The sequence below is a fragment of the Mus musculus genome, chromosome 9 (assembly GCF_000001635.26).
Source record: "Mus musculus strain C57BL/6J chromosome 9, GRCm38.p6 C57BL/6J".
NCBI classification, from domain to species: domain Eukaryota; kingdom Metazoa; phylum Chordata; class Mammalia; order Rodentia; family Muridae; genus Mus; species Mus musculus.
The window spans coordinates 63,932,300-63,947,283 of NC_000075.6; the positions used below are offsets into that span (position 1 = coordinate 63,932,300).

The following is a 14,984-nucleotide window of genomic DNA, read 5'->3' on the forward strand; positions in this document are numbered from 1 at the left end:
CTGGGCATTGCCTGGCAGGGTCCTCTGCCCCAAACTGAAGCTGCCATCAGGCTGTGGCCAAGCCTGCAGTCTGAGACAGCTGTCTTAAGAATGGAGACTTTCCCAACGCTCCCTCACAGGTCACTGGCCTGGAAGCCTGGAAGCTTCTCTCTGGCCTTATTGGCCTAAAGAATCTTGGCTGCAGACCTCTTCTTTCCCCAGACCCTTACCACTTGATCGTCACTGTGCAACTTACAACTCTGGTTTCACTCAGAGAGAACAAGAGAGTACCTCATATGAAAGCCATGGTACCTTCCCAGTGGCCCACTGGGAGAAGCCGATACTTTTGCTGTGTTCTTGGTGTCAGAAGCAGGCAGGTACCAGGTTCTGCCTATCTCAATTGAAGAAGGACTACACTAGGCACTAGGACCAGAAGTGGGGTTATCGGGATCCATCTGAGATGTTCCATAACACAACAGCCCTAGAAGCCTTCCAACGTGGAAGGGGGGCACATGGGGAGGAAGGAGCCACAAGCATGACATTGGTGAACAGAGGACCACAGAGGGCAAAGTCCAAAGCCTGTCCACCCGATCTTTATCACTGCTGTGTCTGTTTGATGGCCAGGGAATTTGCAGCCAGCAGGGGCTGCCTTCCAGAGCTGGCACTTAACATTCCAGAGGCCTTCAGCTAATTAGTGCTTTGCCTGTCCCAGGCCTGGACCTCCCAGCTCCCCCAGAGTTCCCATGGTTTGCCCCCAGGGACATCAACCCCCACCCTATCCCTTCTTCCCCATTTGACAGCTTGGGACCACGATGACAGGCTCCTGGGTGGGCAATCTGGGTCACACGGTCATGAGTCAGCGGTAAGGTTGTAACTGAATTGTAGGGTTATCTCACCCATCGATTATTGCCAGAACCTGGGGACTGGCCCTCCGGGGTGAGGGGTACTCCAACAGACCTCAAATAAGTGAATCTCCACTTCCTCACTGGTAGAAAGGGGAACTCTCTCAGATCCTAGAGCCTATGACAGAGTCACTTTTCCTGACCAAACTTAAGGCAGGCTCCTCTAAGCTCTTTCTCACTGGGTTTCATTCTGTGGCCTTCTGATCCTCAGCCTGCCTGGGCAGTTTTAGAAGAAATGCCCCTCTAGGACTCTGGAATTTTCAGCCTCTTTTTATTCACTGGCTACCAAAGCCCCAGTTGGTCTGCGCTGAGTGGGGGTTGAAAGGAAGCCCTCCGTTCTAGTTTGCTTTCACGATAAACATCATGACCAATAGCAACTTGGGGATTTATTTCAGGGTATCGCTTATAACCATAATGAAGAGAAGTTGGCGCAGGAGCCTGGAGGCAGGGACCGGTACAGAGGCCATAGAGGCGTGCTGCTTACTAGTTTGCTCCCCTTGGTTTGTTCAGCCTGCTTTCTTAAACAACCCAGAGGTGCATATGCACCACAGGCTGGGTCATCCCACATCTATCATCCATCAAGGAAAGGCACCACCGACTTGCCTACGGGCCGATCTGAGGGAGGCATTTTCTCAACCAAGGTTCTTCTTCCCAGATGATGCTAGTGAGGCAGGTTGGCAAACAAACAAATAAGACACAACCAAAACCAAACCCCTAACCATTGCATCTGCTCAGAAGTGCCTGCTTCTCCCACGGGTGACAGCGGGTAGGAGGGAGACCAGAAGAATAGGAGAGTTGAGGATGAGGTGTGTCTACGTAGTGAAAGTCCACATATCTGTAGAGCATGTCTACAGAGTGGCTGGGCTGAGCCAGCTGAGGTCCCAAGAGAGGAGTGGAGGCCTTCAAAGGCACCAAAGAGAGCAGCCACCACTGTGTTTCAGATCCTGCCTGTGCACAGGGCTGTCTCTTCCCCTGGGACCACTGTTTCCACCTTTCCTCAATGTGGCCAGTTTTCCAGGCTCTGTTCCCATCCTCACAATTAAAAAATGTATTTCTACAGGATGAGGCCTTGCCATAGCTTGCAAGTGGAGTGTATATGTCAAGGTGTCCCATCAAGGGAAGACAGAAGCTGGGGCCCCAGCAGCCACCCTGAACATAGAAGGTCATGGCACGGACAATGGAGAAACAATGGAGTCCAGATACCAGTCACTGTGGCATCCTCTGTTAGCCCTGGGCCTCTTGGAGGCCAGATTTCTATCCCCGTCAAAAATAAGCTTCCACATAGTGAAACTATTGTAATTTTTGTGTTTGATGTTTTTTATTTTGTCACTACTGCTTTTTCTCAGAGATGAAACCAGGAAGTGTCCTGTCAGGCTACAAAAATGTGGCATCCCCAGGTGTAGCATCCCCAGGTGTAGCATCCCCAGGTGTAGCATCCCCAGGTGTAGCATCCCCAGGTGTAGCATCCCCAGGTGTAGCATCCCTAGGTGATAATTCCCAGCTTCTCAGCTTCCCACTAGATAAACTGACCATTCTGCTCTCTCTCTCTCTCTCTCTCTCTCTCTCTCTCTCAAGAATGGATGAGGAAACTGGGGTACAGAGAAGCAGTAACCCAAGGTTACTAGATTGTCTAATATGTTCACCCAGAAATTTCATCATTATGTTTTTACATTTGAATGTGTTTTTCTTTTTCATAAAAGATGGCCCACTCCTTTAATCCCTGCTGGAGAGGCAGAGAGGCAAGCTGATTTCTGTGAATTTGAAGTCAGCCTGGTCTACAGAGCCAGTTCCACAACACCCAGGACTACATGGAGACACCAAAAAACAAACAAAAGGTATAACATCTGTTTGTCTGCACATTTTTGTGAACATAGATGCCCAATTCTCCTGGTACCATCTGTGGAAAGTATTATCTTGTCTTTTCTCCCCTGGGAATGTCAGAGAGAATCACGTGGGTCTATTTCTAGGTCTCTCCTTTCTCTTTCTACTCTGTGGGTCTATTCCGTCACCAGTATCACAGAATACTGACAGCTGCCACTTCACAGTGTGCTCCAAGGCTGATAATATCAACCTTCTTTGTTCCTTGCTTTTAGGATTTTATTGGCCTTTCTTTCCATATCCACAAAGTAATTCTCTGGGTTTAATTGGGGTGTGTTGAACTTTCAGGACAAACCCAAAAGAAATGACATCGCAGCTTAGAGACGCAGCTCAGGGCATAAAACCCTGGATTGATCCACATGAATGGAGTGTGGTGTCGCACACCTCTAATTCCAGCACTCAGGAGGTGGAGGGAAGAGGGTATTAAAGTTCAAGGTCATTCTCAGCTACATAGGGAGTTTGAGACCGGCCTGGAAGACATGAGACCCTGTGTGAAAAAATAAAGTCTAAACAAGGCAGAAGGTTCCTATCTGTGAACTTGGAAAAAAACTAGAACAGCTTGTGTGTGTGTGTGTGTGTGTGTGTGTGTGTGTGTGTGTTTGTGTGTGTGCATGTGTGTGGGTGTTTGTTTGTATGTGTATGTGGTTTTGTGTGTGTGTGTGTGGTTTTGTGTGTGTGCATTTGTATGTATGTGTATATGTATGTGTGCATGTGTATGTTTGTGTGTGTGCTTGTGTGTATGTGTATATGTATGTGTGTGTTTGTGTGTATGTGTGTATGAGTGTGTTTGTATGTGTGTTTGAGTGTGTTTATGTGCATACATGCTTGTGAAGCTCAAGTGCACTTGTCTTAATCCAAGTTTGATATTTATTCCAGATGAAACATTAGACTTACAGCTAAGAATATCTCGAAGCCATAACTGTCATTGTCATTGCTACAGCAGCTGAGCAGCAGAAGGAAGCAGACACATGGAGTCGCCAGCATACTTGGGAGCTGGGGCTAGCCCCAGCCTTCACTCCTGCAGCCCTCTTCTTATCTTCTCCCCATCTCACACCTTTTCTTCCTTTCCTGGCATCGCCACAGTCCCCACCTGGACCAGCCTAGGTCTATGAGACCCTGAGGGAGTCCTTCGTGTTAATCGTACAGTCTCTGCAGGTGTGAAGGTCAAAATGATCAGCCCGCTTTTCTGGAATGTGCTTGGTTTGTTTCATGGCCTTGATGCTCTCTGTGATACTGCCACCACTGTCCCCTACAGGTGAACCTTCAGCTAAGCCCAGTTTGCCTCTGGAATGAATCCAGTCACAGATAAGCTATTTGCCCAATCACCTACAGCGCTTCCTCTGTGAGCTTCTGGCTGGCGTTGGATTCTTCCATGTACAGTCTTGGCCAGCTCAGTCTTGATCTCTTGCCAGTCCTCCCTGTGTCCTGCATGGCCCCCTCAGCTGCAGTTCCTCCTTCTCCTTAGGGACTCCTGCCGCCTCTGCTTAGAACACACACAAGCATCACTGAGATGTCACCTTCCTTTTTCGGTCCCTTCTTCTTCCTTTAGGATCACGGAGGGCAGGGTCCTTCAGATATGCTTACAGATCACCTCCCAGGGGCAGCTTCTGCCATTGGGAGGGTGTCTGCAGTTCCCTCTTTAGAGGCTCTCTCTGGGTGGCCTCCTGCAGTTGGGACTCCAGTTTCATCCTGCTAGCCACCTCACGTTACCCTCAACCTGGCTCCTGTTCACCGTGGCTCTCCTCAGCAGCCCCTGAAATGTTCTGAATGTGAACGTGAGCTAGCGGGCAGGCCAGAAGGTTAGGAAGTGAGAGGTTTAGGACAGCAAGGACAGTACTGTGGGCACCTCCCAGTGTGGGTGAACAGCTAGCCAGTACGTCAGATGTCCCTGTGGCACCAGCGTGGCCCACTGATGGGCTGAGTAGAATTCTTAGACTTTCAGGCTGTTCCCTGTTCCCTCATCAGTCCCCTTGATACCTTACCTTTATGGCCCTTGGTTTCATGCAGAGCTAGAAGCACAGGGAACTGGCGGTGCCGATGACCCAAAGCTTCATGGCTTACACAGTACCCTCGCTATGGCCCTCAGCCGCGCTGTTTAAGATCAGCCAGGGGCCAGCTCGTTCTCCAACACCTTGGAAAAAACGCAGGCTTTCCTCATTGCTGCCTCCACCCTTCTTGAACCCTCTGGGGAAACAAGGAAAAGCCTTGAGCAGCACTCCTCCTGCCTGCCTTGTTCTTACCAGGCAACGCCTCGCAGTGCCCTGTGGGAACCCAACCAGCTCCCCGGTTCAGGTATCCTCTGCAGCCTCTCTCTCCTCTTCAGCTGGCTCTCAATCTGTGAAGACAGCGTGGTGAGGGAGCACAGGCAGAGGTGACGACAAGATCATCCCTGCCACAGAGGCCAAGGGCAGGGCCACAGGACAGCGCCCTCCATTCCTGGTGGCCATGGAGGATCTCTGCTTTGCCATCCTGGTGTCCACAGGAGGAGGAGGAAGCTGCTGAAAACTTCAGCACCCCCTCCTTTGGGGACCTGGCCCTGAGAGTCTTTTCCTCCAGCGTTTTGATCTGGTTGGTGTTCATATAGCCCACCAGTGTTACACTGCCCTCTGGGATGGTGTGAACAGGCAGACACTCAGCAGTGAATAGTGCCATAGCAAGATAATGCCACGTGCCTCCTGTGGCTGTCTCTCCCTTTGCTCCCTACCTTTGCTTCCTTAGAGTCCCTGTGGCTCCGGAGCCTGCTGACAGAGAGCAGCTGACAGTAAATAGTTCCCAGTGTAGGCTCAGCTTTCAGGCCCTGCGCTGGTGGCTGGGTAGTGGCTGTCACTGGGTATAAACATCTTTCTGCAGGAAGACAGAGGAAAGGTAAAGGCTCACCTCCAACCCTGAGCCCCAGGGGCGTGATGCTGTTGTCTCTGTAACTCGAACCCAGAGCCTTCCACACGCTAAGCAAACCTCTATGGCCAGGTCCGACCCCAGGCTCTCCCTTTTCTTTGTGTTTGTGGCAGGGTTCCTGGTAAGTGCTCAAGCTGGCCTGAAACTTGTTCGACAGTACAGGCAGGCCTTGAACTTGGGCTCCTCCTGTATAAATATACAGGCTTCTCCCACTAGCAATGTCTTCAAAGCTTCCATGTCCTCTATTCTTTGCACACAGTTATGTTCGTATCTAATTCTTTCTTTTTTAATATCTGCCTGGGCGTGTATGTCTACCTGTTTGTGGTGAGGTAGAAGGTCAGAGGTCAGCCACATATGTCAGGATGCCATCTGTGTTCTAGTTTTACAAGCCAGGGCCTTTCACTGTCTGGAACTGGCTTACTCGGGTCTGGCTGTATTTGCTGGCCATGGAGCTCTAGGAGGTCTTGTCTCTCCATTCCTGGCTTATAAGAGTTTGTAACCACACTAAACTTTTAAAAGTTATTTTAACTTTTCATTAGTATGTATGTATATCTATACGTGTGTGTGCATGTATGTACCTACTATGTGTGAGTATGTATAATGTGTGTATGTGTGCGTGCGTGTGCGTAGCACTTCATACCACACATTTCTGTGGAAGTCAAAGGACGTCTCTTTGTATTTGGTTCTCGCCTTCTCCTGTGAACCCTGAGAGTTGAACCTAAGTTGCCAGACTTGCTGCTGCAAGCCCCTCTACCTGTTGCACTCACCAGCACATTTTTTTTTTTTTAATGTCAGGTTTGAGGGATTGAACTCAGGTCTTTTGTGCTTGCCTGGCAAACGCTTGACTAACTGAGCTATCTCCCCAGTCCTTTCCCCTCAATCTTCTCTTTCATGTAAGGTCTCAATACAAAGGCCAAGCTAGTTCTGAAATTCCTCTGATCCTTCTGCGTCTGCCTCTCCAGTGCCTGGAGTCCAGTCATGGTACCATGCAAGGCTTACTCCATATTTCTTGAATTTGAGTGTGCACAAACTCTACATGTCTTGTTGACATGTAGATTATTCTAACTCACTGAATTTTGGTGAGGTTCCAAGACTGCATTCTCTAACAGGCTTCCAGCCTTTATCAATGCTATCAATAAAGAATCTCATAGGGGCTGGTGAGATGGCTCAGTGGGTAAGAGCACCCGACTGCTCTTCCAAAGGTCCAGAGTTCAAATCCCAGCAACCACATGGTGGCTCACAACCATCTGCAACAAGATCTGACTCCCTCTTCTGGAGTGTCTGAAGACAGCTACAGTGTACTTACATGTAATAAATAAATAAATAAATCTAAAAAAAAAAAAGACAGCTACAGTGTACTTACATATAGTAAATAAATAAATCTTAAAAAAAAAAAAAAAAAAAAAGAATCTCATAGTTGGGTCCAGCCAGTGGACCAGGATCGCTATGAGTACAGCCCAACACAAAGTCACAAACTTAAAGCATTACCAGGGACTTTGTTGTTGTTGGTTTTTGTTTTGTTTTGTTTTGAAAAAACAATGTTTTAAGCTCCTCCATTGGGTGGTCCTTCAGTGTGAACCTGTGTTGCAGTATCACGAGGCTGCACATGCCTGGAGCGCGCATCTTTTCTCGGGCTTTGCAATGCTCCATTTCTCCTCTTACCTCTACTTTCCTTCTTATCCCTCCAGTTCTAAGAGAGCACTGCCTACTAGAGGCCTGTGAGGTGACAGACGCTCCTCTGAAAGGCATTCTAAGAAAAGCTACCCAAGGGCCATTGAGATGGCTTAGTGGTTAAAGGTGCTTGCCACCAAGCCAGATGACCTAAGTTCAATCCCTGGGCTGCAGATGGTAGAGGACAGAATGGATTCCCACAATCTCTGTCTCTCCGTCTTTCTCTCTTTCTCTCTTTCTCTCTTTCTCTCTTTCTCTCTTTCTCTCTCTCTCTCTCTCTCTCTCTCTCTCTCACACACACACACACACACACAAGAGAATTCAGGTGCCATATATCTCCAGCACTTCTTAGGACCGAGTAGCACGTATGTCCCTTGTACAACACAGGAGTGACCACAGCAGCTGACCTGGAAGGTGGACCCATGGACTGAGTATAAACACATAAAGCAGGCAGCTGGGGACTGGAGACCTGACACATAGCATCAGGACTTAAGTATCACATCTTACATTGTTGAATATATTACCAGCAGATGCAGGTTAGAAGATATGGTGGTTTGAATAGGAGTGGCCCCACAGACTTATGTGTTTCAATGCTTGGCTGTAGGGAGTGGCACTATCAGGATGTGTGGTCTTATTGAAGGAAGTGTGCTACTATGAAGGTAGGCTTTGTGGAACACACACACACACACACACACACACACACACACACACACACGCTCAAGCTAGGTCCAGTGTTAAACAAGTTTCCTCCTTGATGCCTATGGATCAAGATGCAGAACTCTCAGCTCTGTCTCTAGTACCATGCCTGCCTGCACGTTGCCATGCTTCCCATCATGGTGATAATGGACCAAATCTCTGAAACTATAAGCCAGCCCCAAACTAAATGTTTTCTTTTGTGAGAGTTTCCTTGGTCATTGTGTCTCTTCATAGCAATAAAACCCCAACTAAGACAGAAGTTGGTACCAGTGACTGGGATATTGTTGTGATAGGCCTGACACGGTTTTTGTTTAGAGAAATGTAGATTTTGGGATGCTGGATTAGGAAAGCAGTGGAATGCTTTAAGCGGGGTTTAATGGACAGTCCTAGTAGGAATATGGAAGACACTGGTGTTGTGTGTGATTTGAACTGTGGGGTCCTGGCTCAAGAGGTCCAGAGGAGAAAAATTTTAGTATGTTGCCTAGAGATCATTCTTGTGATATTTTGGTGAAGAATGTGGCTGCTTTTTGCCTTGCCCTGTTTGAGGCTAAAGTGAAGAGATTCAGATTAATTGCATTGGCAAAGGAACTCTCAAAACAGCCTAGTAGAGACTCTGCCCTGTAGTTCACTCTTCTCAAGAGTGTTTTGATGAAACTTAGCAAGAAAAATAGAAAATGTCTGGTTCAAAGGTAAAAGGGGCACCAGACCTATTCAAACCACCACATCCCACTCCCTCATTTCCATAGGTTTGTAGCCATAACATAGTACAAAATGCATTTAGTCCAACCTTAAAAGTCCCTATAGTCTATCACAGTCTCAACAATGTTTAAAAAAATCTAAAGTTCAAATCTCTACTGAGACTTAGGCAATCTCTTAACTGTAATCCCCTAGAAAATAAAAATAAAAAAACAGACCACATACTTTGAACATATGGCGCAGAATATACATTACCATAAGGAATGGCACTATTAGAAAGTATGGCCTTGTTGGAGGAAGTGTCACCGTGGGTGGGCTTGAGGTCTCATATATACGCTCCAGATATGCCCAGTGCTGAGCCAGTCTCCTCATGGCTGCCTGTAGGTCAAGATGCAGAACTCTCAGCTCCATCTCCAGCACCATGTGTCTCTTCACAACGCTAAAACCCTAACAAGACAGAAGGTGACTTATTAAGCATTGTTGTCCCCCAAAGTGAGCATTGCATATAACTACTTGCTAAGGTACTAGGCTCCAACTCCGTTAGAGCCAATATCCAGGCACGTGTGCTACCACTGAGGCATGTATGGCCAGCCTCTGCTTTTCCCAGGACATCAGGGCTTCTGATCCTTTCTCAGGTGTCACGGATGATGCTGGCTCAGGGATCAGCTTTGAGAATCTCTGATCCGGGGAACTTCCTTCCCAGAAAATCCTGAAGACCAGAGCTGGCAGCTCCGGCTCTCCTCACATCAGGAGGCAGGAGCCTTATCAGGCAGCCGGGGTGGCAACAACATGACATTGTCCAAGGCCCAAGGCCCCTGTGCAGGCCTCTCCCACAGGCCTGCCGCCTCCTGCCTGGCCCAGCACCCTGGCCCTCAGGAGGTCCCTCCACCCAGCTCTGTTTGCATTCCTGGAGCCTGTGTCAGCCTGGACAGCAGGCGTGTCGATTGGGGCCTGGCCTAGCCTGGCCTGGTGAGGCCTTGATGGCTGGCGCTGCAATCCAGGCCTCCTGGGCCAGGCGAAGGTGGCCACACAGGACTCCCTTAGCAGGCTAATGACTCACGCTTCCTCCCAGATTCCAGGAAATGCTTTCCTGCCACCACTGCCACTTTCTTCTCATTTAATGAAAAATTATCTCGTTTCCATGGCAACCAAGGATGGGGAAGATAAGGGCAGGGATGGCCAAATCTATTCCTTAGAAGGGTTCCTGCCACAGAGTGTACACACACACACCACACACTCATACATATTCACACACACACTCACACACACTTACAACACACACTCATACACATTCGTGCACACACTCATACATGCACATTCACACAGGCACATTCACATAACCACACACTCCACACACATACACACACACACACACCCTCCCATCCTCATACCAGCCCTAGCCTTAGTCCCCAACCCACTATAGACCTCTGGTTCAGGAAGGCCAGTCCCAGAAATGCTTGCTTTTATTGAAAAGGAATGGTTTCACAAAGGCACAACTGTAGGAAAGGTTGTAATTTGCCCAAATAAAACTTAATTCGATCCATGAAATAGCTGTGGTCTATTGTGTAATCAATGTGCTATGTGTTTCGATTTAAAAGAAGCCAATATAATAGGGGTAGGCAGGCACCTCTGGGGGTCCACCTCTCCCCTTTATACACAGTAGGGCCATATAGCCTGCCCTGATAGTCGACCTTGCCCCAGGACAGAGTAGTCTAAGACCTCTGGCCAGAACCACAGAGGCTCATGGGAGACACAGCCTGGAGATATCAGTGAGAACACTTGAAGCTGGTGTGTGGGGGAGGGAAGAAATGAAAACCATCCCCCTTTTCCAGAGTGAGTCTGTGCTGGGTGCCTGAGGAGGGGGCTGGGCTGAGTCGCCTTCCTGTCTTCTGAGGGGCTGGGTAGGGCTGTGGGAGAAAGAAGCTGGCCCTGTCACCTCCTATTCAGAGAAATCCCTCTGGAGGCTCTGGAAGAATGCAGTGATACCAGAGTGACAGACTGTGAGTGGCCTCTGCCCATTTGTGCCCTGGCTCAGAGTGAAGGAAGTATAAGCTGGGAGTAGGAGTGGAGCTCAAAGCCGGAATGCACTCTGATCTGGGGAGGACTCTTGTAATGATGCATGCCTGCATCCCTGCCTGCATCCCTGCCTTCCCCTGCCCTGGCCATCTAGATGAAGACACTGAGAGGTTGTCTTAGTTGGGCTTCATTCTAGAAACAAACAAACAAACAAACAGTATCTCAAATAGACCACATACCCAAGGGTGACCTTAACCTCCCAATCTTCTGCGTCCACCATCTGGCTGTTAGGATTGCAGATGTGTAGCACCATGGCCAGTTTTATGCAGTCCTGGGGACCAAATCCAGGCACTCTACTGGCTGAGCCACATCCCCTGCTCACTCTAGAATCTTAATGTTATTACCCTGACAGGGAGGTTTGGTACCGGTAGGATGCCAGGCCAGATTTATAGTCACATCTCCTTGGGAACAGACTGACAGACACCACTGAGAAATGAAAGTATTCTTGCTCCGAGCATGCCCTGTGTAGCCTGTGCATCTAGCAGCCCCACCCCATTTCTCCTCTCTCCTCTGATTACGGAGTCATGGTTCAGCATGGCTTTCTGTGACTCAGTGTCACCTTGGACAAGCCTTGAGCCTCAGTTTTCTCAACTTTTCAACATGAGGACAATTACCCCCCCCCAACACACAGTCAGAGACCATCCTGAAGATTAAAAGAGAGCACCTGAGACATAGCTCCAGTAGAGCACTTACCTCATCTGTGCAGGGCCCAAGGTTCAATTCCCAGCACCACATGTTCAGACAGAAGAGTCCTCATTGAGAATGCAAGCCATGAAAGAGCTTCTAGGTATTATCTTGAAGGTAGAACACCTCAGATTTGAACTTCCAGTTTGCCACCAACTCACTGGGTATCTGGATAGGAATGGATTTTTGTCTTACATGGCTGAATCTCACTTTTACCATCTGTAAAATGGGTATAATAGGGATGGTGAAACAGAAGAATGCAATGACAGACACGACGGGAGCTTCATAAGCAGTCACTGTTTATCACCATCTTTACCACCACCACCGCTGCCGCCACCACCACTGCTCTTTTGAAACATTTTTGTAGGGTTTGGTCTCAGGTGTTAGGACAATTTGTGAGACTTGCCTCACACACTTGTTTGTGCTGTTCTACTCTCCCAAACAACTTGTTGTTGTTGTTGTTGTTTTGAGACAGGGTTTCTCTGTGTAGCCCTGGCTGTCCTGGAACTCACTCTGTAGACCAGGCTGGCCTCAAACCCACAGAGATCTGCCTGCCTCTGCCTCCCAAGTGCTGGGATTAAAGGTGTGTATTAAGGTTATATATGCCCATCCCGTGCTTTTCCTCTGAGTCAGGTCTGGAGTGGACCCAGAGTATCTGTGCTGTGGTTCATTCTCGGGTGCTACTGATATTGTTGGCTCAGGAACCAGCTTTGAGAACCTCTGATCCAGGAAACCTCCTGCCCAGAGAAGCCTCCTGGCTCTCCCAACTTCTTAATCTACACTGTGCTTCCGTCCTCTGCATACTGCCTCTGAAGCCAACCACTTATGGGTCCAGTGACCAAAAGGCTGGAGAGCAACTACCCACAAGCACAGGCCTCGCCTTACTTCTTCCAAGAAGGTGTCAAGTCATGGCCAGCTCCACTGCTGGCTGAGAAGGGCAGGCTGCGGGGCACTGGGAAAAACACCACCTCATTTTTCAGGACACCGTGTCCCAGACAGAGCAGCCAGGAGGCTTCCTGTGAAAGTTGGAGATCTGCTGTGCTTTCTACCACCCCACATGGATTGTGGAGGCTTTTGTCCCCTGTTGTCTGGTCAGATCCCCTGATGTCCACTGAACCACAGAGCAGAAGGTCAGATGAAAAGCCACGCTGTGGCCTGTGCTTTCAAGGATGTCACATACAGCCCTGGAGGACAGAGACGCACCTAAAGCCACAACAGGTGTGCACGGACTGGACTGTCCCCGTTCTGTTTGACTGATATCCAGGAGTCTCAGAGCCTCAAAAGAGTGCTGCAGGGAACACATGTGTTCCATCGTATGTTATTCAGTGTCACCCACGGGAGGATTGTTTATCATCACTTCACACAATAAACGTCAATTAAGCAGAAGAGTGGCAGTTAAAAGTGTTTAATTGAGGTTCAACACCAGCGCTTCTTGGTTGGCATTTCTCACAGAGAATCTCTGCTTATGATTATGATGTATAAGGAAGATTATTGTGATAAAGATAATACACGGTTTGTGCGGGAAATTTGAAAGAAGCGATGAAGCATGAGAGGAATGGATCTAGCCATGCTCTCTCACTGCAGATGACACGCAAGCTCACGAGTTCCACACTACATTCCAATACTCAAGCCTTAACGTAATGAAGACATTTTACAAACAGTTAACACAAGTGACAAGCAAGAAAAGCATACAGTCTCAGGGCTGGAGAGATAGCTCAGGGGTTAGAGCACTTGCTGTTCTTGCAGAGGGCCTGGATTCAGCTTCTATAGGCACATACACACACAAACACACACACACAAATGCATACACAGGCACTCATAACCACACAAGCACCAGCATTCGCACTCACACACACATACATACACATGAACATACACAGGCTTTCTCACACACACCTATGCAATGTGCCCGCACAACTTACATGCATACAACTCTCACACTCTCTGCCTCTCTATCTCTGGCTGTCTTTCTCTCATACACACAACGGATAATTAAAATAAATCTTAAAAAAAAACCAACAATATCCCCATTTCAACGGATACTTATGTTCTTAAAAAAGTAAAATTTTCCATTTAGCTACTTACTTTTTTTTTCACTTGCTGATTTTTTTCTTTCTTTCTTATTTTATGTAGTTCTAGCTGCCCTGAAACTCACTCTGTAGACCAGGCTGGTCTTGAACCCACAGAGATCTACCTGCTTCTGCCTCCTGAGTCCTGGGACTAGAGGTGTGTGCTACCATGTCCAACTGATGTTTATTTTTATAAAAGTTGCATTTATGCTGACTCTCTATAAAGGCTGTACCCAGGGCAGGTAAGAGGGCTTAGCAGATAAGGTAGTGCTGCTAATGTCTGGCCCTCTTTTTTATGTCCCACAAACAGATCAGAACATGATTCCACTAAAATTCACTCTGCTCTGTAAGACACCTGGGAAGTCTACCCAACAGGGACGAGAGCTTCCCATATCCCTCGGAGATGGTATAACATAACCCTATCCCCTCCCCAGGCTTCTTGCAATAGGCAGAGTTGCATTCTGTAGGTGTCAGGGAGCGGCTGGAAGACCAGATGACGGTTTTCTAACCTTCTCCACTGTCCACAAGGGGATATAAACAGTCAAGAAAGCTCGTGACTGTTCTTTTGCACAGGCACAGCCAAGCTCTCCAAGGCTGTGGTTGTCTGGCTCAGTATAAGCACGTAGGACGGATTCCTCCGTCATGGTTCCTGACGTCAAGGGCCTGAGTCGGATTCCCCAGAACCCGTGTAAAGATGGGAGGAGAGAATCAACTCCACAGAGCTGTCCTCTTTACCCCCACAAGCACTTCATGCCAGCCCCGATCATGCACACAATAATGATAATTTTTAAATATTATGTTTTTTTTTTTTTTTCTAAAAAGTTTGAGACAAGGCCTCAACTTGCCGTGCAGTTGAAGATGACCTTGAAGTCCTGATCTTCCTGCCTTTCTCTCCCAAATGCCAGGATTACCGCTGCGCACCACCACATCCAGTTACGCAGTGCTTGGTACCTATGAAACCCAGGGTTTTCTTACAGTAAGCAGATACTCTACCAACTGTGCTACCCCCCAGCCCAAGGATCTTGGTTTTTAAATGACAGAAAGAAGTTAGTTAGGAGAGGCACCTCACTGTCTGCCACTTGGGTATTCTATGCTTGGTGGAAGATTCTGGGGTCACTTCTGCTCAGGTCCAGCCTCAAAGTCTTGGCTTCCCTGGAGACAAAGAGTTATTGTATAAAAACTTTAGGAGCTGAAAAAGAAGTCATGCCAAAAGAGCGCTGCCTCTGCCCCTCACCTCCTTAAGCAAGCTTCAGCAGCCTGAGTGAGCCTCCTCTCTCCCCATCTGTAGAAGAAGGTAAGTCTGGTGTCAGTATTCCCTTTGAGAACGGCCTCATGCCTTCTGCTAACTAACATACGTGCAAAGCCCAGCGCTGTTTGTCTAATGCGTTTTTTCTAGCCTGCAGGGAACCTGGGCCCAGGCTGTCACGTTGCTCACTCC

General features: G+C 48.3%; 1 long non-coding RNA gene across 11 annotated transcripts; it reads right to left on the reverse strand.

Annotated features, from left to right (window-relative positions):
• Window positions 1-3,608: 3,608 nt before the first annotated feature.
• On the reverse strand, window positions 3,609-11,802 carry Gm36033. Of its 11 annotated transcripts, none has more exons than XR_870858.2 (4): window positions 11,487-11,802; window positions 8,973-9,164; window positions 5,000-5,603; window positions 3,609-4,890 (listed from the first exon to the last, which is right to left on the reverse strand). It is a non-coding gene; the product is annotated as a predicted gene, 36033 (long non-coding RNA). The 11 variants fall into 11 exon arrangements; XR_870859.3 differs by lacking the exon at window positions 11,487-11,802 and adding an exon at window positions 9,778-9,955; XR_870860.1 differs by lacking the exon at window positions 11,487-11,802 and adding an exon at window positions 9,231-9,765 and having other exon boundaries at window positions 8,973-9,095.
• Window positions 11,803-14,984: the final 3,182 nt, after the last annotated feature.